The sequence below is a fragment of the Taudactylus pleione genome, unplaced genomic scaffold (assembly GCF_031769625.1).
Source record: "Taudactylus pleione unplaced genomic scaffold, aTauple2 ptg000127l, whole genome shotgun sequence".
NCBI classification, from domain to species: Eukaryota; Metazoa; Chordata; class Amphibia; order Anura; family Myobatrachidae; genus Taudactylus; species Taudactylus pleione.
Window position 1 is genome coordinate 10,479,848 of NW_028284529.1, and position 24,392 is coordinate 10,504,239.

At 42.0% G+C, this 24,392-nt stretch overlaps 1 protein-coding gene across 3 annotated transcripts in view; it reads right to left on the reverse strand.

Moving 5' to 3' along the window:
* LINGO2 (leucine rich repeat and Ig domain containing 2) overlaps positions 1–24,392 on the reverse strand; it is a 1,482,402-nt gene that overhangs the window by 100,632 nt on the left and 1,357,378 nt on the right. The window lies entirely within an intron of this gene.

A 24,392-nucleotide genomic window follows, 5' to 3' on the forward strand; every position in this document is an offset into this window, starting at 1 on the left:
GCAGGGTCAAAACTAGGGTGGTACAACATGTGCCGTGGCACAGGGCACTGCAGGGCAGGGGGCGATGCTCGGGCCTGTCAATTTTCTGTTTATAATTATTTTTACTTGCAGCTTCCTTTTCTTTTATCCCTGGCATCTCTTGGATGCCCATATATCCTCCCTGGCTGACTCCTCCTCCATCTGGACACCTACCCAAGCACCTTCAGTCACATCCTCTTTTATTTAACACACACATTTCAAAATACTGTCATACCTGGGATTCAAACCTATCACCTCTCACATAGCAGTCAGACACCATACACATGGAGCTATCTTCCCCACAATTTCTGATGGCAGCCCTAAACACAGCCCTGAACACATCCTGGCTAATATGCAATGCAGCAGGAGGTGTATGACACCACCTGCTGCATTTGTGATCCCAGCACTGCAACCGAGGTTGCAGGCTGGGATCACCACCACGACCATCGGTCGCAATGGAGGACGGGGCCGGGTTGGAAAAACAGTCAATAGACGCAGCCCCTGGCCTTGCCACTGGTGGAAAACTGCACCATCCCTTAAATACCTCTGCCTGTCACTCACAGAATGGGTCTTGTGCATGCGGAGAATCCTTATAATTGGGAATCTGCGTTCAGCATTGCACATATGTACGTGCAAAGCTGAATCATCCCCAAAGTTTGGTCCTATTAAATACTAAAAAATCCATGCATGGTTCTTCAAAATGATCATGTTACCAGTCAGTGAAGTATGCTGTTGGATATTTAGTCAAAGGCAATTTAATTAATGTGTTGCAGTGTGTTGTCTCGGACTTTTGTATTAAAGTATTAATAATAAACAATTACATGCTAGGTTTGTGAAAAAAAATCACTGACCCACACACCAGACCGCAAAGTATCACATAACAAAGACAATCTAGTTACTGTGAAAAACAGGCAAAAAGAGTTTATTCTAAATTGAATTACTTTGATTTAGCAAGCCAACACACTTAAATAGATAGTACTAATGATGTAGGTCCCAGCTTGAACTCATTTCACATCTCACTGTGAAAAACATCTTGTTCTTTTCCCCTTACCTATAATTGTCTCTCCCCTGTATTTTATTTAACACATTCAGGATGGGATGTTTTATATATTACATTTTCAACGCGATATATCCCGTCACTCATCGCAAACATACCGGCATTTATTAATGCTGTATGTAAGATTAATTATGCAAGTGACAGCTCTTCAGACAAGAGCTGTCCATTGATCAGAGAGGACTTCCAGTTTTATGACCCACAAGTCTTATTGCGCATGTGCAGTCGCCGGCCAGTGCAAGCCGTGGGGAAGCAGAGAGGTATCCTTGTGATCCCTCTGAGGGGATTTCTATGGTAAGAAGCCATAGGCTTCCATATGCAATGCCATCTATAGACACAAGCTCCGGAAAGTTTCGCTATCTGGAGCTTGATACATACTGGCACATCGCAGCCCCATAGCATGTGGACCACTTTAATATATACAGTGATTGTAGCAACCTCTGAAGATGGCAGTTTTCGGAGGTATGGCCACATTTTTAAGGTTAGTACATTGCTTTCAAGGCCTGATTCAGAGCTGGACACTCTTTCAGAGTGCTCGCTCTGAATTAGTGCCGTCCCTCTCTTTTTTTAGAGCGGCCTCCTGGCCGCTCGCATAGCTGTGGCCACCCACAGCTATAGCGAGCGACCAAAAAGATGGTCGCGATGGTCAAGACCATCTCGACCATTGGGCTTGCGACGAGACCCTTGTGGTAGGGTCTCGTCTGACACAAGCCCTGGAGTGCTTTTGGCTCTATCAGAGCCAAAAGCACTCCCACTGACATAATTTGTGATGTCAGTGGGGCCGACCCCAGACGCCCACCAAAGGGGGCGTGCTGTCACTCAACATCGACAGCATGCCCCCTTTGTAGCTTGCCCGTCGCTATGCGGGTCTCGCGCATGCGCACGACGGAGCCGGCTCCCTCGTGCGCATGTGCACTTGGCCAACATCGACCCGCTTGTGAGAGCTCAGCGCTCGCGAGCGAGTCTGAATCAGGCCCTCAGTGCTAGAACTCATCCTGCTCATTTTTATGCCAGTGGTGGGATATGATTGTCAAGAACTAGCTCTACCTGAACTGTTTACAAGAATGTTTACATAAATAGTTACATTTTATCAGAAACGCCTATTATTAGAGAAGTGCAATAAGTCCATTCTTCCCACTGAAACTGCTATATTGTCCTCCTGTAAATATTATAAAAATATACAGTATATATAAGGTTTTTTTTTAATTGCTAATGTTGCAAAAAGGCAAATCTTAAAAAATATAGAAAATGATTGCATTATCAGGTGCTTTATTGTGCGGTTGCACCTTCGTCTTTGGTTATGTGTACAAGTTGTTATGGATAGATAATGTTGATGATTAGGGCATTTCATGGTGAATGTGAGCTAGCTGCAGTAATGCACCTATTTCTGCACCCAAATCCAAATATTATTTTACAACACTATATAAATTCCTATAAACCTCAAGGAATAGAAATGTGTACTTTTGTTGAAAAAAAAAGTCACAGTATAATTGACATACCCTTACGGTCACATTATTAACGACAAATGAGGCTCCAATAAACAATATTTTGGGTGAGAAGAGTTCAACTAATGACTAAATATATTTGTAGGTAGTAATTTGAAGTGACGTTTCTGTATTGCTGACATTTATACTTCTGTCACAGTCCAAAACACCGAAAATGTTGCGCAAAGAATCTATGTAGATGAACATAAAACATGGAATGCTGGCATGCCCCAATATACACTGTGCCTCAATGTATCTTATGGTTCATATAATAATTAACCTCATAAATGAACCTCAATTGTTGTACTATACATATCTTCAACTTCAATAGTAAATTATTAACATTACATATATAGAAAGAAGTACTGTACTAGGAAGGTCCCAAACAGGAAAGCCCAGCACTTTTCCGAGACATTTATGATACCGTGCATCTCAATTGCAGCAGAACCTTTGTGGGTTGACAGTGCGTAATACATGTGCCATAGTTTTAGGGATTTTTGTGCATATACAGCATACTTGCTGACATTTTATCATTCCTCTCCAGATGTCCAGAGAGGAGACACATGTGGCCGTGTCGAGGGGGTGTGGCCAGGCTCCTATGTCATTAGGCCCTGCCCCATCACAGCAAACTGCCACGAAACGCGGGACATTGAGGGGGGGTGGGGCTAAATTATGCATTTCCACATCATTTAGCCCCACTCCCTCCACATGAAACCACGATTCCTGGCAACTATCTCCCCATCCTGCCCACTTCACTAGGAAGTGGGTGGGATATGGGAGATCCAGACACTCTTTCGGGGGTGTGAGGGGGCTACTCAATAATTCAGGAGCCTCCCACAACTCCCAGGAGAGTAGGTAAGTATGATGCATAGTAGCAAAAAATTGCTCAAGTAGGTAAACATCAGTGACGTGCGGTGAGGTAAATGGCTGGGTAGACACCGGATAGTATCAGAGCCAGATTACAGATACATATATGAACCCAAGGGTTCATGTGGGCATTATAGGTTCTGCAGTATATAATGCTGGAAATGTGGTGAGTTTTGATCAGGGATGAGCGGAAAAGGTAGATAGGGGAGGCAGTGCCTCACCTGCCATACACTTTTTACTCCAGAGTTTTGACTATAAAAATGATTAGAATAATACAAAGACAATATTTATAATATTTTTTTATAAGTTTTGTAGTCAAAACTCTGGCGTATACCTAAGTATGACAGGAAATGCTCTGCCTCACCTGACCGCACATCACTGGTAACAGACCATATGACTTTCAGTGGAGTTGAATGGAATTTACCATAAGTTTTTCATGTCATGATAGAAAAATCTGTATTTGGGATAAAATCGTGAAATCTAAAGATGCCTGATATCTGTAAAACATACAGCAGTAGAGGAATAAGAATTGTTTGAAGTGTTGAGAATTAAAGTTTACCCGTTGCCTACTCAAAATAAGCAGTAGTTTTATGGGTCAACCCAATATTTATGAGAACGCATCATTCGTACTTCAAAAATTTTTTTTTATATAGAATATAGTTAAATAACTAGATAAAATAAATGGAAAAACATTTGTTATTTTTAAATTATAAATGTAATATTAGCTTTATAAATATCCCCATGTAATGTGAGGGGAATACTTATAGCAATAGAAATGCATCTATCCATATGTAAGAAATAGAAGAAAAATGGTCATACACCGAATAAATGATGAACCCTAATTTGCATATTACAATTAAGCAGAAGGATCATAAATTAAAAAAAAATAAATAAATTTAGCTGGAAGTGATTTGGGTTCAGTTAGCCATATCTGTCTAAATCCAAATCTTGCTAAAACAATTAGTTCCTTCAGCTAGAAGAAAGAGTTTTGCACCTTGGCAAAACCATGTTGTGCTTCAGGGCAACACATTTAAAACATGTGGAGAGAATTAGAGTCTGGAACTGGAGGGGTATCATGTCCAAGATCATCTCTAAATCATACTGCATACATAAAGCTGCCCAGTATTTTTGTGTTACATGCAAAAGCAACCAGTATATTCCATGCATGCAAAATAAGTAAATAAAATGACATTAGCAGCCCCTGCATCCCAACATGGCTTGTCCATAAGCAAATGTGAATATGCTTTATGTGTGGCTCTTACAATTCAGCTAAATCCTAAATCAAATACTGGATTTGGAGCTTCTCTAATATTAATTTACAATTTGTCCAATGCCAATATTTTTGCCAAGATATACTGTAACATCAGTTAATTACTTGTATACGTGTTGTAGAACACATTATAATAAAATCAGCCCCAGGCATTGCACTACAATGTACAGATGCATCAATGTCTTAAATGTGTTCCTCCTTCCCTGCTGTAACATTTATAGCCACCTTCTGTATAAGTCCCTAACTCTCAAAATGCAAAGCAGCCCCTCCAATATACTGCATCTCTTCCAGGGAATCAGCATGCCCCAGGACACATGTGTGCCACTTGGCTCCTATTCAACCAGCTGTGCACAGCTGCCTAAGCTTGTTAGTAACACACCGATACCGTCTTCCAGATTATTTTACTAGTTTGTTTTCAAAATGAATTTAAGAACATGTTATAAGTACATAAGAACAAATGAGCAGACACTCATAACAACCAGACATTTGCTTTCATAGGCTAACTACCATTAGATCGATCAAAGCTAATTACGGATTGGTTGCTGTGGTGCTTTATATTTTATTTCTTTCTTTTAAAATGTGGATATATAATTAGATGCCATGCAACTAACCAGCAGCATTTCTGTTAATAAATGACTATAAACCACATTTTTCTTTAAAAAGACTAAAAATTATCTAGTTGAAAAATATAAAACATGTATATTAAAATTTGCTATATATAAAATATTTTGGAAACAATTGTTCGTAGAAAAATACTTGTTTATACTGTAACTCTTGTTTGTAAGCTGTGCTGTTCAAATTCTTGCTGAGAAAATCTCTTGTAATATTTGAGCAAGATAACCTTTGATAGCTTCCCAATTCAATATTGTTTCAAATAGATTTTTATGTTTTCGCCTTCCCTGTGCACTTATGAAACACTGAACATTTGACTGTTCCTCGTTGATGTGGTGCAAATTTGTACTTTTTGCTAGTTTACATTATTTGAGAATGTTCCTTCTGAGATTCAGGTCTGTAGATGTATACGCTTGGGGAAAGCTACTTTTAGAAATTCAATACAAAACAAATCAGTCTTTTGAAACAAGGCTGTAATGTATTGGCCAGTCTGTATTCTGCTCTGAATTCCCCTGGCTATTTGATCCAGTTATGACATTGATAAATTGCTAGCACTCCTTGAGGGTACAGAAACATTATTATGATAGCAAGGCCTAATACCTGGTGTGTTATATTATTATGATGATCTTTACCTAGCTGTCATTTTCCACTTACTGAATGGATTTGATGTTAACTAAATTAAAATCATAGATGTGCATAATAAATTATTATTAACAAATTACAAATATTTTTGAGTGAAGCTTAGAGACAAGTTACTATTAGAAATACATAGCTTTACTTATTTCTGTATAATAAATGAAACAAAAGTATATAGAAATGGCATGAGGACTGGGACTTTTTTAACTGCCTACAAAAATAATCTACTTATAGGAAAAGAAATATGATCTGGACCTTATACATATATTTTAGGTCAGGGTTGTTGTCTATACAATAAGTCAACTAATTCCTACATGAGCTTTTTTGCACAGAGGTATTTAATCCTATGGTTCAGCACATGCTTTACAGACAAGTACACCTGCATTGCAAAATATCAGACCATATACTTTCAGTGTATCTCCCCTGTTGCATCTGAAGAAGTAGGCTTACTAACACCTAGCTGTTATGTTTGGCCATCTGTAAGTGAAGTGGTCCGGTATTTTGTTCTGCATAATGAAAGAGAGGTTTGTATTCTTCTATCTATCATTTATTAGGATGAGTCATTCAGTAAACAAAGCAGATCTCCAGATATTTTAGGAGGTGTCTTACCCCCTTTAGAGCGCTGACATGTGAGTGCACTGATATGACTGTGTCTGTGTCCTGTTTGCCTGTAGTAGAACTGGTATCAGGTGACACCTATCAGTTATTACAGGCTGAGTGCATTGCATCATTCAATATGTATTGGTGCTTTACTACAGTGTAAAAAATCCTCTCCAATTTAATTAAAGTTTTAGGGGGCATGTGTGGCTCCAGGCATTCAGTTACCTTATGAATATTCCTATACAAAATCTGTGGGGGGAGCGATCACACTCATCATGTCCCCACTGGCTATGTGCCAGGCTGAGGGGCTCACAGCACCCTCCTGCCCAAGTGGCACTGCAAAAATATTGTTTGTTTGTTTCCCTAAGGGGGCGTGGCTACTCCTCCCACAATTAGGCAACAACCCCTGCACCCGGGCACGGTGTGGCTGTCGGCGCACCTGATTTAAATAACTTAACTAACTGCACAATAAGTTTTATGAAGCAATCATTTAATGTATATTTGAAATTGTGTGCTCTAATTATGTATGTGACTGTAACAGTATTATTTTCAAAGAATTTTGGCCACTCCCAGTAAAAGATAATCTTATGACAAGCGATGGCCAAAGATGGCAGCAGATGAAAGGATGTGAGAATCTTGTGATCACCACAAATTGATAGATGCAAAGGCCTCTTTGCCAGTCACATATTTCCCCATAAAATGTACACATCTATTGTAGTGACAAATTTAGTCATGTGAACAGTACCAATGTGAGCCTCATATTTGTACAGCTACAGTGCACAGATACTATTCTTTAAAAAAAATGTTAATCTGTGGTAAATAAGGGGTATTAACAGATGATGATACTGAAAATCGCAGGGCAAACACATCGTTTAATGTACTATATATCTATTGTTAAAATATAGACGTTATACCAATGATTCAGAGAGAGAGACATGAAGCATGAGCCATTTTTGCAGGGATTGCTTGCAAACAGTATTAGAGCTTTTTGTGCAGAGTCTGTTCCATATGGAATTATGGGGTCTATTTACTAAGCAGTGTTAGGAGAAGTGAAAGTGAAGAGTGAAAAGTAATAAGGTGCCAGCCAATCAGCTCCCAACTGTCATTTTTCAAACACAGCCTGTGAGATGACAGTTGGGAGCAGATTGCCTGGCATCTTATCACTTTTCACTCTTCACTTTTCACTTCTCCTAACACTGCTAGTAAATAGACCCCTTAGTTTTGTTATAAACAAACAAACAAACAAAAGCAAAGACTCACCAGCTAGGTGTAATCAAGTCAGGATTACATTCAGGACTTCCATCTATGTGCGTGAAAATGCAACTCCATATACCTGCTGAAAGTAAGAACAAGTGCACCAGCAGCCCAGGAACCAGTTGAAAAAAATTGGAAATGTTTATTGATTTAATTCATATTTTTTAAATATGAGATTGGTAGTATGGAGTAGAAACATTTAGTTGTGCCAATAGTGTTACATGGTGGAATCTACTAGTCTACAAACCTACAACTCATCCCACCCCCTTTTACTGTAGGTGTTTTTCTCCCCATAGAAGACAGAACCATGAGAGTTTAGAAGAATACATCTGACTATTGTGCTATTGGAAGCTGTATAACTGTTTTTCCAGTCACAACAATATTTGCATGCATGCTATGATCTAAAAATAACCCACCCCGAAGGTATGCAGTAATAGTTGGTACTTTTTTTCATCATGGTAAAGGAAATATCATATGAAATTTCCATTGTACACATGTGTAAACATTTAAGCATCAAAAGGACTTCAGAGGACCCTCAAAAACCAGCATTGGCAATAAATTTAACCTATGCTAGATACTTCTAAGGTTAATGTATTTATAATACCAGTCTGCTTTTCATTGCTATTCCATCAGCAATTAATGTTAGAATTGTTCAATGTTTACCTTACTTACTTCTGTATTTGTGTAAGTCAGGACACCCAATGGACAAAGGGCCTAATTCAGACCCGCTCGCGAGCGCTCGCAAGCGGGTCGATGGTGGCCAAGTGCGCATGCGCACGACGGAGGCGGCTCCATTGTGCGCATGCATGAGACCTGAATAACGATGACCAAGCCGTCGTTATGGGTCTCGCACCAAAGGGGGCGTGCTTTCGATGGTGAGTGACAGCACGCCCACTTTGGTGGGCGTGCTGGGGGCGTGGCTGCCCAGATGGAGGCGTTCCCATGGGAACGCCTACCATCTGGGGCCGGCCCCACTGACATCACAAGTGATGTCAGTGGGAGTGCTTTTTGCTCTGATAGAGCCAAAAGCACTCCAGGGCTTGCGGCAACGAGACCCTACCGCAAGGGTCTCGTCGCAAGCCTGATGGTCGCGATGGTCTTGACCATCGCGACCATCATTTTGGCCACTCGCTATAGCTGTGGGTGGTAACCCACAGCTATGCGAGCACCCAGGAGGCCGCTCTAAAATTCAGAGGGACGGCCCTGATTCAGAGCGAGCGCTCTGTTAGAGCGTCCGGCTCTGAATCAGGACCAAAGTTGGATGATCAATTGGCACACTTAGGATGCTATCTTGGAAATGGTAATAGTACAGCCACATGACCACAGAGTAATTAGTTCTCACATTACATTTAAGGGCTAACACAACTTTTCCACTACCACTTTCCTGTTTAAAAGATTAAGTAGAGAAGATACATTTAAATTTTTCCACTAAGTGGATTTTGGGGAGCAAGTGTATGAAGTTGCACAGTCACACACCCACATGGAAGCACAGGATTAAACTTGATTGCTTGTTTATTAAAGGAACAATTTATCACAGGGAGAAGATCCCTAAATCCTATAAGAATGTACATTGGTTTTAGGGCTTCTCCCTATGTTCTGTTCAACACAGCCTGTGATGGCCGCAAGGAAGTCAACACAGGGGCTCTTGTGTGATAGCTTCCCAAAGCGCTGTTGTCTGTCCTCCAATGCTATTGCCATCTCATGAAGGTGATTGAGGGGTGAAATACAGGAAGAATGCTTTATTATTATTACTTTTTTTATAAACTGGGCTTCCATTGCAGTGTGTAGGTGTGATTCGGGTCACATGTGTGCAGAATGGCCTTTACCGATCGGCAAAAAGTTAGGTCTAGGCCTACCTTTTTCTACGCCAGCATCCCCAGAGAGGCAAAGCAAAGATAAAAAAATGCCCACACTGTATGAGGAATACTGTGGAGCTGATTCTTAGCCTGATGCAAGGTGGCTGTGTTTGCATTACGCCACGGAAGGCAGATTTACTAGCTTACACTGATACAAGTTTCCTTAGAGTTAATGAGAGTAGCCACATGGCTTCAAGTGGGAAGTCATTCTGCTCAATGTTTTGCTGTCCACAGCCGCAATCGTCATCATTAGCATCATGACTTGCATCAAACCCATGCTAAGTGCAAGGCATCCATCAGAAACAGTCATCCCTTCCCTGTATGCTCGACTCAGAATAGTATGAAACTCTAGCTACACATCCATGGCACTCCTATGACACTGCACAAAACAGAACAATTCTGTGGGATAACATTTTCGGCACCCAGTTACCACCCAAAATGCCCGTTTCGCAAAAAGCGATATCTTGCCAAGATCAGTCCGATGTATAATCGATCAGAGATTAGAAAAAATGCATACATTTGCTTCTGTGCATCTGCTGTATGCTAAAACTGGATATTTGGGTCCTTGAATGATATGTGTCAGCCCCTGTGTGTGAACTTCACAGTGTGAACTGGACAGCCATAGCGATCAGTAATACTCTTGAAGACTACAAGAATTGAGTGCAAAAGTCATTTTCTATCCAAAAAGTCGGTATGGACAATTATGTCAAGCAGCTTAAGGCCCCCATAAGCCCCTTGATTTGCCAATCCCGACCAAACTATGATCAGGATCAGCAAATTGGGAATTTCACTGGTTCCCTGACAGAACGATGTTCATCGATGACCACCAATTGGCATTAACGCCCAGCGGATTGGCGGTCCAGTTCAATCTGGGAATCCGGGAAATAGCCTGCAGATGTATGGGGGTCTTTACATGTGTTTACAATTCAGTGAATAAACATAACCCATCTTTAAAGAGAAAAAAATAAACAAAAAACAAAATAGCAACATGCAACTAGAAAGGAACTCGGCATTTAAAAGTTTAGCATGCTATTATAATAAATAATCTCTTCATAAAACCATAAGTAATTTGTTATTTGCTTTTTAAATGTGAAGAATGAAATAAAACATTTCACGAGGTGGCGACCATTATTACCTGGCACAATATTATTGGTTGTTACTGATAATTTTGCACCTTTTAGAATATTGGTTACTTTCTGACCTTTAAGGTGTACAAGCCAAATTTAGGATTGTTGGGTTAAATGATCAAAGTGACCTATATATTCTGTTATACTATGTATAATGTTTAGTTAAAAGGAAGCCAAAACAAAACAGCATATAATAGGATGCAATAGATGTTTTTTCTGAATTTATTTTCAGTTATGCTGCTAAATGCCAGGGTCGTAGCTAGGGTAGTGCGGCCGGTGCCATCGTACAGGGCACCACAGGTCAGCCTGTCAAATTTCTGTTTATTATCATTCTTGCTTGTAGCTTCCTCTGATTTCATCCCCAGCATCTCCTGGCCTCTCCTAACTCTTACCTGGCCCTTCCCCATGAAGCCATGGCCCTTTTTTGGGTGCATTATGTCCCTTTGAAAAATGAGAGGGGCGCCAATGCTCTTTCTGGCACAGGGCACCAAAAAGTCTAGTTACGGCTCTGCTAAATGCCTTCAGTTTCAAGGTTCTTTACATTTCAATTATTATTCCTCTTGAGTATAAATACTGTGACTATTCCATAGAAGTGTACTGCCAGGAAATTAAAAACATTGCTCACATGCCTTATTTTAGCTAGTTATATATTTAGACTGAACTTAATTTTTCAGTCTCAAAGACTAAAAATGTTAAATAAGGCAGCACAGTAAAGCTCATTTCATACTGTTAAAGTGAATTCTAGCTTGCCTTGTAGTTTGAAGTTTACAATTGTTGCCACCTATACTGTGTGTTAGCTCCTTGCAGGTTTGATTTAGAAAAAATGCCACCTGCAGGCAACTTTTTCCTTAATTAGTTGAATGGGCTTCTCACTCTGACTATATGTTACTGCAAAATAAAGACCTTGTGAATAATGAAGGCTGTGATGTTATATAAGGTATGAGTCAGTTAGGGAAAAATAGTTCTTTGTGCACATTTGCCATAGCTTATACAATGCAGACACTTCTAATAATGAAATAATATGCATATTAAGAACAGAAAAGGAAATACAAATTTAGTAATGACCCAGGCTGTGCAAAATCAGCAGGCCTCATTCATTTGTTCTACAATTTAACATCACCACTGCATGATCATCATTGTTTATTATTGTAGCTTACAGGCAGTAATAATTTTACATAATATACAGCTTTTTACACTCAATTACTTCCATGCTTTAGGCTCATTATAATAATAATGTGGCCACAATTACTTGCACCTCTACAGTAACTTATTTTCTCTTTAGTTTTTCCCATATCACTATACTCCTATCATGGATAAGGGACATAGGGCCTGATTCAGACCCGCTCGCTAGATGCGGCCACTCGCTCCCAGCTTATGGAAATTCAGCTAAGTGACATCAAGGCATCCGCTCGCACAGCAAGACATAAGCACGCCCACCATGTCTTGGCGAGCGATCACTTTGTGTTTATAGATGCCCACCAGCCTGTCTTTAGCCGCCCACTAGTGTATGTCATCTCCAGGAAGTATATAGAACCATCGGGAACCATCGGAACAGACCGCAGCGCTTGCGGTTGACTGTACCCTACTGCAAGCATTGCGAGCAGTTCTATGTAAAAATCAACCAGGTGACGTGTACGATGACGATGCCTGTTAATTATGCTCGCCTCTTAAACAGCGTTGAAACACTCTGGCATGCCTACGTCCGCAACTCCACTCCCCCGTTACTACTGGCCTGCCAGTGTTACCACTGACAAATGGCCTCTCCTGTCACTCATTCCACTGGGCTGTCTTTGCAGGGCGAGCAAGCACATTCCGATCACTCGTACTAGTTTGCGCATGTGCACTGTGAACTACACGCATGCGCACATTAGCGAACATCATCTGCAATGAGCGGCCACTTGCTAGCGAGCGGGTCTGAATCAGGTCCATAGGCTTAACATACAATCCCCTAAGAGTGTGTACACACCTGAACAACTTGTAATTGGAACGATTTTTACATAAAATTTTGCTTGAGGTGAGAACATACGATATTGAGCATACACACTGTCCAATATCGCATACGACCGAACAGGATGTAGATAGCAGACCGGCAGACAGGATGCCACCAGTCTAAATCCCGACGGTGCAAGCCTAACACAGGACTTAAGATAGATGTTGAAATACCAACGCCTATCTTAATCCAGATGCCGGAATCTAGACAGATGCCAACCCGAACGACGTAAGCCGGACATCTTAGCTGTTAGCTGTGGAGGGGGGGGAGTGTTAGGTTTAGGCAGCATAGCGGGGTTAGGTTTTTTTGGGGGAGGTTAGGGTTAGGCACCACTGGGGGGGGGTTAGGGTTAAGCACTAAGGTGGGAGGGTTAGGTTTAGGCATGAAGGGGGGAGGGTTAGGTTTATGCACTAATGGGGAGTGTTATGGTGCGGGGTGGGGAGGGTTAGGGTTAGGCTACAAGAAGGGAGGGTTAGGGGGAGAAGTGGGGAGGGTTTGTATACTTACCTGACCTGTGTAATTCACGAATGTGCCTATTTAAAGGGGTAGTATGGTAAGCTCAGGCATGCCACATTTCATGTACAATTTTTAAGTTTTTTTTTACTTATAATAAAGTCAGTACAAACTGGGGCCCCAAGGATATGTATCTTACTTTTCTGCTCTCCAGCAATGGGTGGGAGGCTCCTGAAAATCAAGTAGCACTCACAGCCACCCAGAAAAGTGGGCAAGTCCCTCAGCGTCGGGTGAAGTGTCATAGCAATACCCCTCACTGTACAATACCAGCAATCTCTGCATTGTATAACAAGGGGCATATGATGTGAGCGTGCCGCCATGCCCCACACACTACCTCTTATGCCATGCCATACATTCGTACCACCTCCTATGTCACGCAATGTCCCCTGCACCTCCCCCACTGTGCCGACCTGGCTGCCACCTCCAGAAAGTCGTCAGTTATATGTATGCATTGTTTCTATTGGTCTGCTTAGTGCCTAGACATTCAAAGATATTGGTAAACTGAAGGACTTGAAGGCAGATAAAATGCAAGCCGCAAATTGTTAATTTCAAGGGTCTTTATTGTATGTTGATACAACTTGTCCATATTGCATAAATGGTGCTCAGGGGTAGATGTATCAAAGCTTGGAGAGATATAAAGTATAGGGATATAAAGTACCAACCAATCAGCTCCTGTCATTTTTCAAACACAGCCTGTAAAATTACAGTTAGAAGCTGATTGGTTGGTACTTTAAGTTGATGTATCAAACAGTGAAAAGAGTGGAGAAGTAAACTAGTGAAGTTGTCTATAGCAACCAATCAGCTTCTACCTATAATTTTATAGAATGTGCTTGATAAATGTTATATGAATGCTGATTGGTTGCTATGGTCAACTTCACTAGTGGTCCACTTCTCCATTCTTTTCACTGCTGAATGGATCAACCACATGATCTATCTCCACTTTATCTCTCTCTAAGCTTTGATAAAGCTCCCCTTAGTATTTAAGACCCTTGGCATTTTTGGCCGTGAAAAGTGTCACAACAATAAGCAATGACTTTCCTGGGCTTTTTATGAATGATCTCTTGCCAGAAGAGAATGGCTCTGATAAAAGTCCATCCTGGTGAAGAGTAAATAGAAAAGTAATAGGATTTGCTATTTACTTTACTGATGGGTTCAAACCTAACTTATGTCTGACTGCCTGAAGATGGCATTAGCTATTGGGTCACGCTCCGAAAAGTTAAGCTTTCAGAGATTGGTGAATTACTGGTGTTTGTCATTCCCATAGAAAATTATGGTTGGTGGTACTGTGTGGTAGAGTAGTTAACTTAGCAGATCTCTACAATATCTCTTGCTGTAACCTATGTGTTAATTTCCGTAAAATTAGCTTTTATCATGTAACAACCATTTCAACGCGATTTAAGGCAAATACATGGTTCATAAATAGGCAACTTATTTTAAAAGAGACTACTTTCATTCTGTCTACATGGAGTTTTCAATAATGAAGTTCAGAAATGAAGGAAAATTCATTTTTAATATTACTCTTCTTATGTTTTTATCATTAGGAACATATGGATGGCGTTTTTTTTAATTTATTAATGTATACTCAGAAATGACGTGCATGTTTTAATTGCTCTTGTGTATACATAATGTAGGCTTATTAGGACCAATGCTATTGCAAATACAGATGACTTATAAGGACAAAAAGATGTTAGCATCTATAGATATCTATTGTCAAAATGAATAATATAAGAGTGGCTACATTTATTGCAATATGTAAATGAAGGTGTGATCATCAATTGGCTAGGTATTTTAGCATACTGTGTGCATAATCCTTAAGAAATCTTCCTATTATTATAATGTGCTTTCCTTTTATTTCAGCTAAGCATTGTAGAGGACAAACAAAAATCAAACTAAGTATGATGTGGATGTAGAAATGAATAGAGCCCTTCATCAATCCTTCACATTAGCGTATATGCCAACACAGAGATCTGCTCCAAATCCCTCAACACTCTATTCACAAGACGATGCAATAAACCACTTTGAGCTCAACAAATATGTCTTTATTCACCCAAATACTCAGACTGGCTTGCTCTTTGATACCCTATCAAGCCCTGTCTCTGTATTGTTGATGTACTACAATTGTATTGATCCTCCCATAGCCATTGATCAGCCAATGATGAAAGATTTCTACTGTACTTCAATGACAGAAGAGGCACAGGCTACTCATGATCTAGCCTGAAACTAAAGCTGCTTGGTGCTTCTGCAATGCCCATCTACCTTATTATTACATATCAAATGTATATACAACACACTGCCTAAGGGAACCTGTTTTCAATGGGCCAACTGGTGAGCTCATTCAAAGTACAGCTAAGCAGACTACTGTTGAAGAGATGAATAACTACCAAAAGTAAGACTACTGTTAATCATATTTTCATACCAAATCAGGCATTACAATTATATTAAATGAAAACAGAAAGTTGCACACATATTTATTAGAAATTACAAAATGCCATTATTTGGATTAATGGAAAAAAAAAAAAAAAACAAAGTATGATGAAAAGTGTTCTATGTACTATCAATTATATAAATATGACAACTGTAAGCCAGGGAAGACCTCCTAAAAGCATTTTGCTCTGGTTACATTGTAAACTCAATACTTAAGACTTTTCTACCCCATAAAGAGTTATTTTGGCATCCAGCAGCACTGAAGACAAGAGTTCCTATATAAAGTTGATTGGGCACCATGGAACAAAAAGCAGCTGACTGTGGAACTTTTGTCACCGTGCGGCCGTTGAGCACAAATGATATGGCTCCTGGGGTATCACTGCAGAATAAGAAACTGCAGGGAGGTGGAATCTGTTACACAATTTTAGAAGCCAATTTATTTTACACGCTGGAACAGACAGGTCAACTGCAATATTTTGTTTGGTAAAAGCAAGGAGATGGAGTTTCTTAATTGGTATGTGATTTAGACCAGGTTGAAGCTGGAATGAAATAGTTTGTATGGAAATTATTTAGTGATAGTATATAAATCGATCCCATTCCTGTGAGACTGAAAATAAAAGGGGTGTATTCAATAAGCTCTGGTCTTGAAAGCTGCAATTTCATATTTCACTAGAGTGCTAATTGTGATCCTTCATACACAAATGTCTGACAGTACAGTACCATAGTCTTAATATAGTTTGTACAAAACGGGTTTCCTTTGGAATCTAATTCAATCAAGATAAGGTATTTTATTTAAAGTGCTGTTTATCCCCTTTGCAGTCTTTTGAGCCAGCTTCATTCAGGGGGTTGTGTATGTGTGATCCATGACCAAAATGACCACAGTCAGAAAGAGGGCAGTGTGATGTCAAACCCAGCATGCAGACATGGCACTAATTCATTAATGCAGTGATGGGGAACCTCCTGCCTGGGGGCCGTATAAGGCCCTCGGAATCATTTGGTCTGGCCCTCTGAGCTTTTTTCTGCTAACCTCATCTGGCTAGCAGGGTGCTTAGAATGGCACTCTGTAGCCAGAATCTATGCAGCAGTGCCGTCTGGAGCGTCCTTATGGCGCCTCATACGCTCACACTGCTGCCCTAACAGCTCCACGTAGCATCCAGGGATGCTCTGGGCATTGCTGTAATCACCGGCAATTGTGGCCCCGCCACGGTGTGACATCATACGGTGGCGTGGCCTGCACCGGGCCCGCGAATAATGTTTTATATATCAAAATGGCCCTCAGCAGAAAGAAGGTTCCACACCCCTGATGTTAAGCATTGTAACCATGCTGCATTTACAACTGTAGATATAATGGTGAAGCATCATGTTTAAAGTTGTAAAGTCAACATGGTTACAATCAGTGGCAGTTCCAGAGTTGGGGCTGCAGCATGGTCCACACCACACCAACTGACAGTGAGTCCTAGCCAGCGATGTTTGACAGCCTTTAAGGTGGCAGTTGGTGTGGCTCCCCTATTTGATTTTAGACTGCGTTGCAGCCCCACCTCAGGAGCCACCTCTGGTTACAAATGCTTTTCATCACATTAGTTCCATGAGGGCATGTTTTGTTTGACATCACACTGCCCTCTTTCTGATGGTCCACATTATGATTGCTGAGAATGTGACTACATACCCATTCTGGACACACAGCACCTGTGTGGAATAGGGGTCTATTGGCTTGTTTCAATTGAACACAAATTAAATAGCGCTGGAAGGGAGCTCCTGGAGCTATTAAATTCAGTGCTGTTAAGGATTTTTCTCGCACCCCTCCAGGGGTGCATGCAGAAATCAGATAAAAGTACAGGCATGATACTGCTTTCTGCTCTAAGCCCCATGGAAACAGCATCGCGCTGGGAAGTTTAGTCGGAGAATGCCCGTTCTCGTGAATAAACACCTTGTTTAAGCTGCGAGGGGCGGGAAAACGGGCATTCTCCGACCTAACAGCGCGCTGAATTGAATAGCTCAGGGAGCTCCCTCCTGGCACTATTTAATTCACGTTCAATTGAATCGAGCCCTATGTTCTAAACCTTGGAGAGAGTGGAATAAGAAAAAGTACCAACCAATCAGCTCCTTTCATTTTTTAAACACAGTCTGTAAAGTGACAGTTAGGAGCTGATTAGTTGGTACTTTGGGGTTTATTTACTAAGCCTTGCATGGAGATAAAGTAAGCCGTGACAAAGTACCATCCAATCAGCTAGTAACTGCAATGTCACAGGCTGTGTTTGAAAAATTACTGTTATGAGCTGGCTGGCTGTTACTTTATCTCTGTCCACTGTATCTCCACCCAAGGCTTAATAAAGAGACCCCTTTATCTCCATCCATTTTAACTCTCTCCAAGACTTAGGGCCTGATTCAGAGGCGCACGCTTTTTGCGTGCGCTCGCTCTGAATCAGGGCGTCCCTATTTTTTTTTTTACCGGCCTCCATGCCGCTCGCACAGTTGCAGGTGACCACCCACAGCGTGTTCATGCGGCCTGGCGATGGTCGCGATTATCGCGACCATCTGGCTTGTGAAGAGACCCTGTGGTAGTGTCTCAGGTCTCGCAAGCCCGAGTGGACTTCCTGCTCTAATAGAGCAGGAAGTCCACTACTGACATCACTAGTGATGTCAGTAGGGACGCCCACAAACGGCAGGCGTTCCTTCGGGAATGCCTCTGTTTTGTGCAGCCACCCCCCCATCCCGCCCACAAAGCGGGGTGAGCTGTCAATCAACATCGACAGCCGCCCCGTCTTGTAGCGAGCCTCAATCAACATCGACAGCCGCCCCGTCTTGTAGCGAGCCACGGAGCGAGTGATTTCTCACTCGCTCTGAGGCTCACGCATGCTGCGCGTGCGCAATGGCCCACCATCGACCCACTTGCGAACGCTATGCGCTCGCGAGTGGGTCTGAATCAGGCCCTTAGTACACACATCCCATAGTGTTATTTACAAAGTGTGCCTAGTTTTGCACAGAAATATGTTGACAAGCACAAGGTTATTTGGGGTGGCTTTATATAAATGACCTGTACAGAGAGATAAAGGTGACGCATTTTACTTCCCACAAAAGGATGTAAATGGCAGAAACCAGTAATAAGGGGAGACCGTCTGGACTCCCCAAAGAGCTGGAAATTCTCCTGCAGGAGCGCTTATTAGCCAGCAAGTAATGGCATTGCATACTTTGGCATGACCACTTGAAGCAAATGAAGTCATGCCCAGCTTTTATATCTTCTCCCCACATTTGCTGCAGGTGAGGTATGAGGTGGGCAGCTATGGGTATAGTACTTTCTTGCTGTGCAAAAGGTTTTCATAACTCACTAAATCTCCTTTGTTAAGTTGCTTTATTTTGTGCCATAACAATATGATGAAATAAAACAGACAGACGTGAAATTGAGCTTTGTTTGCTAGCAAAGTTCAGCAATCTTACAATAAATAATACATAATGCATTTTAAGTGTCATTTACAAAGATATAACAACACAACTAGCATATTGTGACATGGCGTACTATAATTTGCATGGCTTTCTCCATTTAGAATGGAAATCATGGGGCTTCAGGCATCAAAATGGTATCAACTGTTGGGTAAATGTGCGGTTAATAAACTGAGCAGTATTGCCAAAGGTTTGGAGGCATTGCAGGGATACAACGCACCTAATTTATTTTGACAGATCACCAGTGAATAGGAAAAACATGACCTCCTAGCATTGGTCTCCTTCTCACAAGCCTGATGGTCGGCTACCTAGGTATACAGGTAGGGTTGGACTGACCCACAGGTGTACAGGGGAAATCCCTGGAGGGCCCGATTGCCTGAGAGCCCCACCACTTACTCTAATGTCAGGTTTCAGACTGTGCACATGAATTATACATTGTTACTCTATTAGACTCTATTAGAGGGTCAGTTCAGGGGCGTATCTATAATGGGTGCAGGGTGTGCAAGGCCCACAGGCCCCTGGATCCAGAGTGGCCCAGCACCACACACCCTGCACCCATAGCATACTTACCTATCCGGAGTCCCACATCGGAGCGGGGTTCCGGTGCTCTAAAAATGACTGGAAAATTCCTGCTGCGGCCATTTTCCTGGCCCCCTCCTCTCTAGAAATACCCCATGGTCAGTTACACGGTCTCCAATGTCTGTCCAAGCCTCTGTGGGTGCTGGCCTCATCCCTTGTGGTAATTGACCACACCCCAAAGCATGAGACCCTACCACTGCATTCCCTAGGTGGTCCCTTCATGCTCCAGTCCAACACTGTATAACTTTTAAAATACCAGCACCTATATGCACTGACAGCAACTCTATGCATGCTGGAACTTGTAGAATTGTCAAATAAATATTTCATGAAAGTGGGGCATATTCATTAACATTAATGGGCATGTTACACATGCACAAACGGTAATTTTCTGCATGTTTTAAGTAATTGGCTCTTTCTTTATTAGGAGCCCAATCGGGCAACTTATATTTAACAAACTCCAAAAACTGAAAGTTGCGAGAATCAACTCTATCTTCAGATGGCAGTGGTTCCCAAACGCCTGCTTCTTCCTATGGGAAGGAGGTCCAGAGTTGCGACGAGGGATCTGAGCAAATCTCTCCACCTCTTCCGCAGTGATTGAGGGCAGGGAAAACTCTGCACCGGTAAGTATCAGTATTACCGAACGTGGGAACAGCTGCTATTCAAAGCAGCTGTTTCCGCACCGTAGCAATGCTGAATTGCTACAGGAATTAAATATCCGGCCCCTGATGATGAATAGGACCCTGTATACCATGCCAGGCACTCCACATAGGCAAACTGCAAAATAATTTAAACACATGCAGTTAAGGGGTTTACATCTGAAAACCGTATACTTTGTATAAAAAAAGCATACTTTGTATGGTAGTTTGCAAACTGCGCAATAAAAAATTAGTTAATAAATTTCCCTCTTAGACTGTGTCACACTTCTCTCTAAATCAGGACACAAAGAGGCTCTGAAACACTTCTCTGCAAATCAGGACATAAACCATAAATAAGATCATACTGAAACAGCCAGCTATTACTTCGGTGAATACATTATATGCTAAAAGATATCCAATGTAATTATATATACACAAAATTCACAATATAAATAACATAATTATTATATTAACACATTGAAAAAGTTAAATATAAATATATTTGAATAGACACAAATGAATCCTGTAAATAAATCTGAAATGTTATTGCCAGAAAATCAGATGAAGGATTATTTTCCACTGTCTCTGATTGCACCTGTTTATAATGGAAAATAAACTTAATTACCTGGTACAGCACTGGACAAAGTGTTTCTGATTACATTCATTGTATTCCCCTTACTGTAATTTTTACTTTCATGCAACATAACAAAATACAGAGGAAAACCGTATGCTTAGGATGGTATATTTTCATATGTTCTAGATCTGCAATAATTAAAAAAGAACACTACCCTAGATCAACTGTTTTCCCAATAAATGTAGCTCAGTAACTAGTAGAACCAGACTGGGACCTACACGGTTCAAGCATTACTCAACATTAACGGTAATGTCTTCTTGGCTAGACATACAGCTGTGACATCAGCTGATGAAATGGTCTCTCGTGAAGTAAGTGTAAAGCAGGCAAGCATGTGGAAGATATATTTTTGTAGGCTGCCAATAATATGTAGCAAAATATCCAAGAGGGAAGCCTAGATCCAATTGCTACCAAGTCTGGAGTTTAGTACAAACCTTCATCATCCAAAGAAAGGCCCTTCCTCTAGCTAACCCTAACCCCAGAGAGAATGCTTTGGACAAAGATGTATGAGTTTCTGACCTCTATGATGTTTCTTTTTCTCCTGTCTATGGTGTTTTCTCATCTGTGTGTCTTAATAGTAAGTATAAAGGAGTTATCTTTTCAAATCATTCAGTTTCCGTAGTTGAAGACTGCATATTGCACATCAAGGGACATATACAATTAAAATGGCAAGTTTTGTGAGTGGCCATTGCAGCCATTTTTTATGCGCGCTCCCGATACCAGTGGTATCCAATTGAATAAAAATTGGTTGCAAAAACCACCAGGGGAGAAATTCTTTTGAAAATCAGCCTGATCTCTGGGCCTGATTCAGAGCCGGACGCTCTGACAAGAGCGCTCGCTCTGAATCAGTGCCCTCCTACCTAATATTGGAGCGGCCTCCTGGCCGCTCGCATAGCTGTGGGTGACCAACCACAGCTTATGCGAGTGGCCAAAAAGATGGTCGCGGTGGTCAAGACCATCGCAACCATCAGGCTTGCGATGAGACCCTGCGGTAGGGTCTTGCTGCTGCAAGCCCAGGAGTGCTTTTGGCTCTATCAGGGCACCATCGACCCGCTTGCAAGCACTCGCGAGCGGGTCTGAATCAGGCCCTCTGTCCACTTTCTCTCTCTCCAAGGCTTAGTACATAGTAGGGGTGTGCACCAGCCACTTTTCATGCTTTATGTTTTGGATCTGGATCTTTCTTCGTGTTTTGGATCTGGATTGGTTTTGCCAAAACCACCTTTCCGTGTTTTGGGTTCTGGGTTTTGTGTTTAGGATCTGTTTTTTTAAAAAAAAAAAGAATAAAAACATCTAAAATCACAGAATGTGTTGGTTTTTCTGCTCCTATGCTATTATTAACCTCAATAACCTTAATTTCCACTCATTTCCAGTCTATTCTGAACACCTCACACCTCACAATAGTGTTTTTATGTCCAAAAGGCTATGCTAAGCGACACGAGTGGGCGGCACAAACACGTGGCCCATCTAGGAGTGGCACTGCAGTGGCAGACAGGATGGCAGTTTGAAAAACTAGGCCCCAAACAGTACATAATGCAAAGAAAAAAAAGAGGTGCAAGATGGAATTGTCCTTGGGCCCTCCCACCCACCCTTATGTTGTATAAACAGGACATGCACACTTTAACACACGACTGTGGCTGAAATGATTGGTTCGTTTGGGCCCCCACAAAACAAGCTGGCAATTAATCTGGCCCTGCACAAACTGGCTCTACGGAGGCAAGATGTCGTCCTCATCCTCCTCATCCACCGATTCCTCACCCTCTTCAGTGTTGTGTACATCCTCATCCTCACAGACTATTAACTCGTCCCCGCTGGAATCCACCACCACAGGTCCCTCTGTACGTTCTGGAGGCTGGTCTCCCTGGAAGAGTTGATAATTCATTTTTATGAACATCATCTTCTCCACATTTTGTGAAAGCAACCTCCTACGCCTTTCGCTGACAAGGTTCCCGGCTGCACTAAACACTCTTTCGGAGGTACACACTGGAGGGGGGGAAACTCAGGTAAAATAGAGCCAGTTTGTACAGGGGCCTCCAAATTGCCTCTTTTTCCTGCCAGTACAGGTACGGACTGTCTGACATGCCTACTTGGATGCTGTCACCAATGTAATCCTCCACCATTCTATTAATGGTGACAGTATCATATGCAGTGACAGTAGACATGTCAGAAATTGTTGCCAGGTCCTTCAGTCCAGACCAGATGTCTAAACTTGGTCCTGCCTGCCCTGCATCACCGCCAGCGGGTTGCTTAGGATACCTAAGTTTTTTCCTGGCAGCCCCAGTTGCGGGAGAAAATGAAGAATGAGCTGTTGACGTATCACATTCCGCTTCAGCTGACAGTGTTTTCACCAGCAGGTCTTTGCACCTCTGCAGGCTTGTGTCGACCAGAAAGAAAGACACCACATAGGCTTTAAACCTAGGATCGAGCATGGTGGCCAAAATGTAGTGGTCTGATTTCAACAGATTGACCACCCTGGAATCCTGGTAAAGCGAATGAAGGGCTTCATCCACAAGTCCTACATGCAGAGCAGAATTGCTCCGTCTTAGCTCCTCCTTCACTTCTCCAGCTGCTTCTGCAAAAGCCTGATGAGGGGAATGACCTGACTCAAGCTGGCAGTGTCTGAACTGACTTCACGTGTGGCAAGTTTGAAGGGCTGGAGAACCTTGCACAACATGGAAATCATTCTCCACTGCACTTGAGTCAGGTGCATACCCCCTCCATTGCGTATGTCATGGGTGGATGTATAGGCTTGAATGGCCTTTTGCTGCTCCTCCATCCTCTGAAGCAAATAGAGGGTTGAGTTCCACCGCGTCACAACCTCTTGCTTCAGGTGATGGCGGGGCAGGTTCAAGAGTGTTTGCTGGCGCTCCAGTCTTCGGCACGCAGTCACTGAATGGCGAAAGTGGCCAGAAATTTTTCGGGCCACCCAAAGCGTCTCCTGCACACCCCTTTCACTTTTCAGAAAATTCTGCACCACCAAGTTTATTGTGTGAGCAAAACATGGGACGTGTTGGAATATGCCCAGATGTAATGCCCGCACAATATTGGTGGCATTGTCAGATATCACAAATCCCCAGGAGAGTCTAAGTGGGGTAAGCCACTGGGCGATGATTTCCCTCAGCTTATCTAAGAGGTTGTCGGCGGTGTGCCTCTTACTGAAACTGGTGATACACAGCGTAGCCTTCCTTGGAACGAGCTGGCGTTTCTGATATGAAGCCCTTTGAGGAAAGTCAGCAACTTCCCCAATATACACGGCAGAACGGCGACATTCCAGTATAATCATCGCTTTGATTGGTAACTCTAATGAACTCATCCTCTGCAGCAGAGGTAACTCTTGGTCTTCCTTTCCTGGGGCGGTCCTCATGAGAGCCAGTTTCATCATAGCGTTTGATGGTTTTTGCAACTGC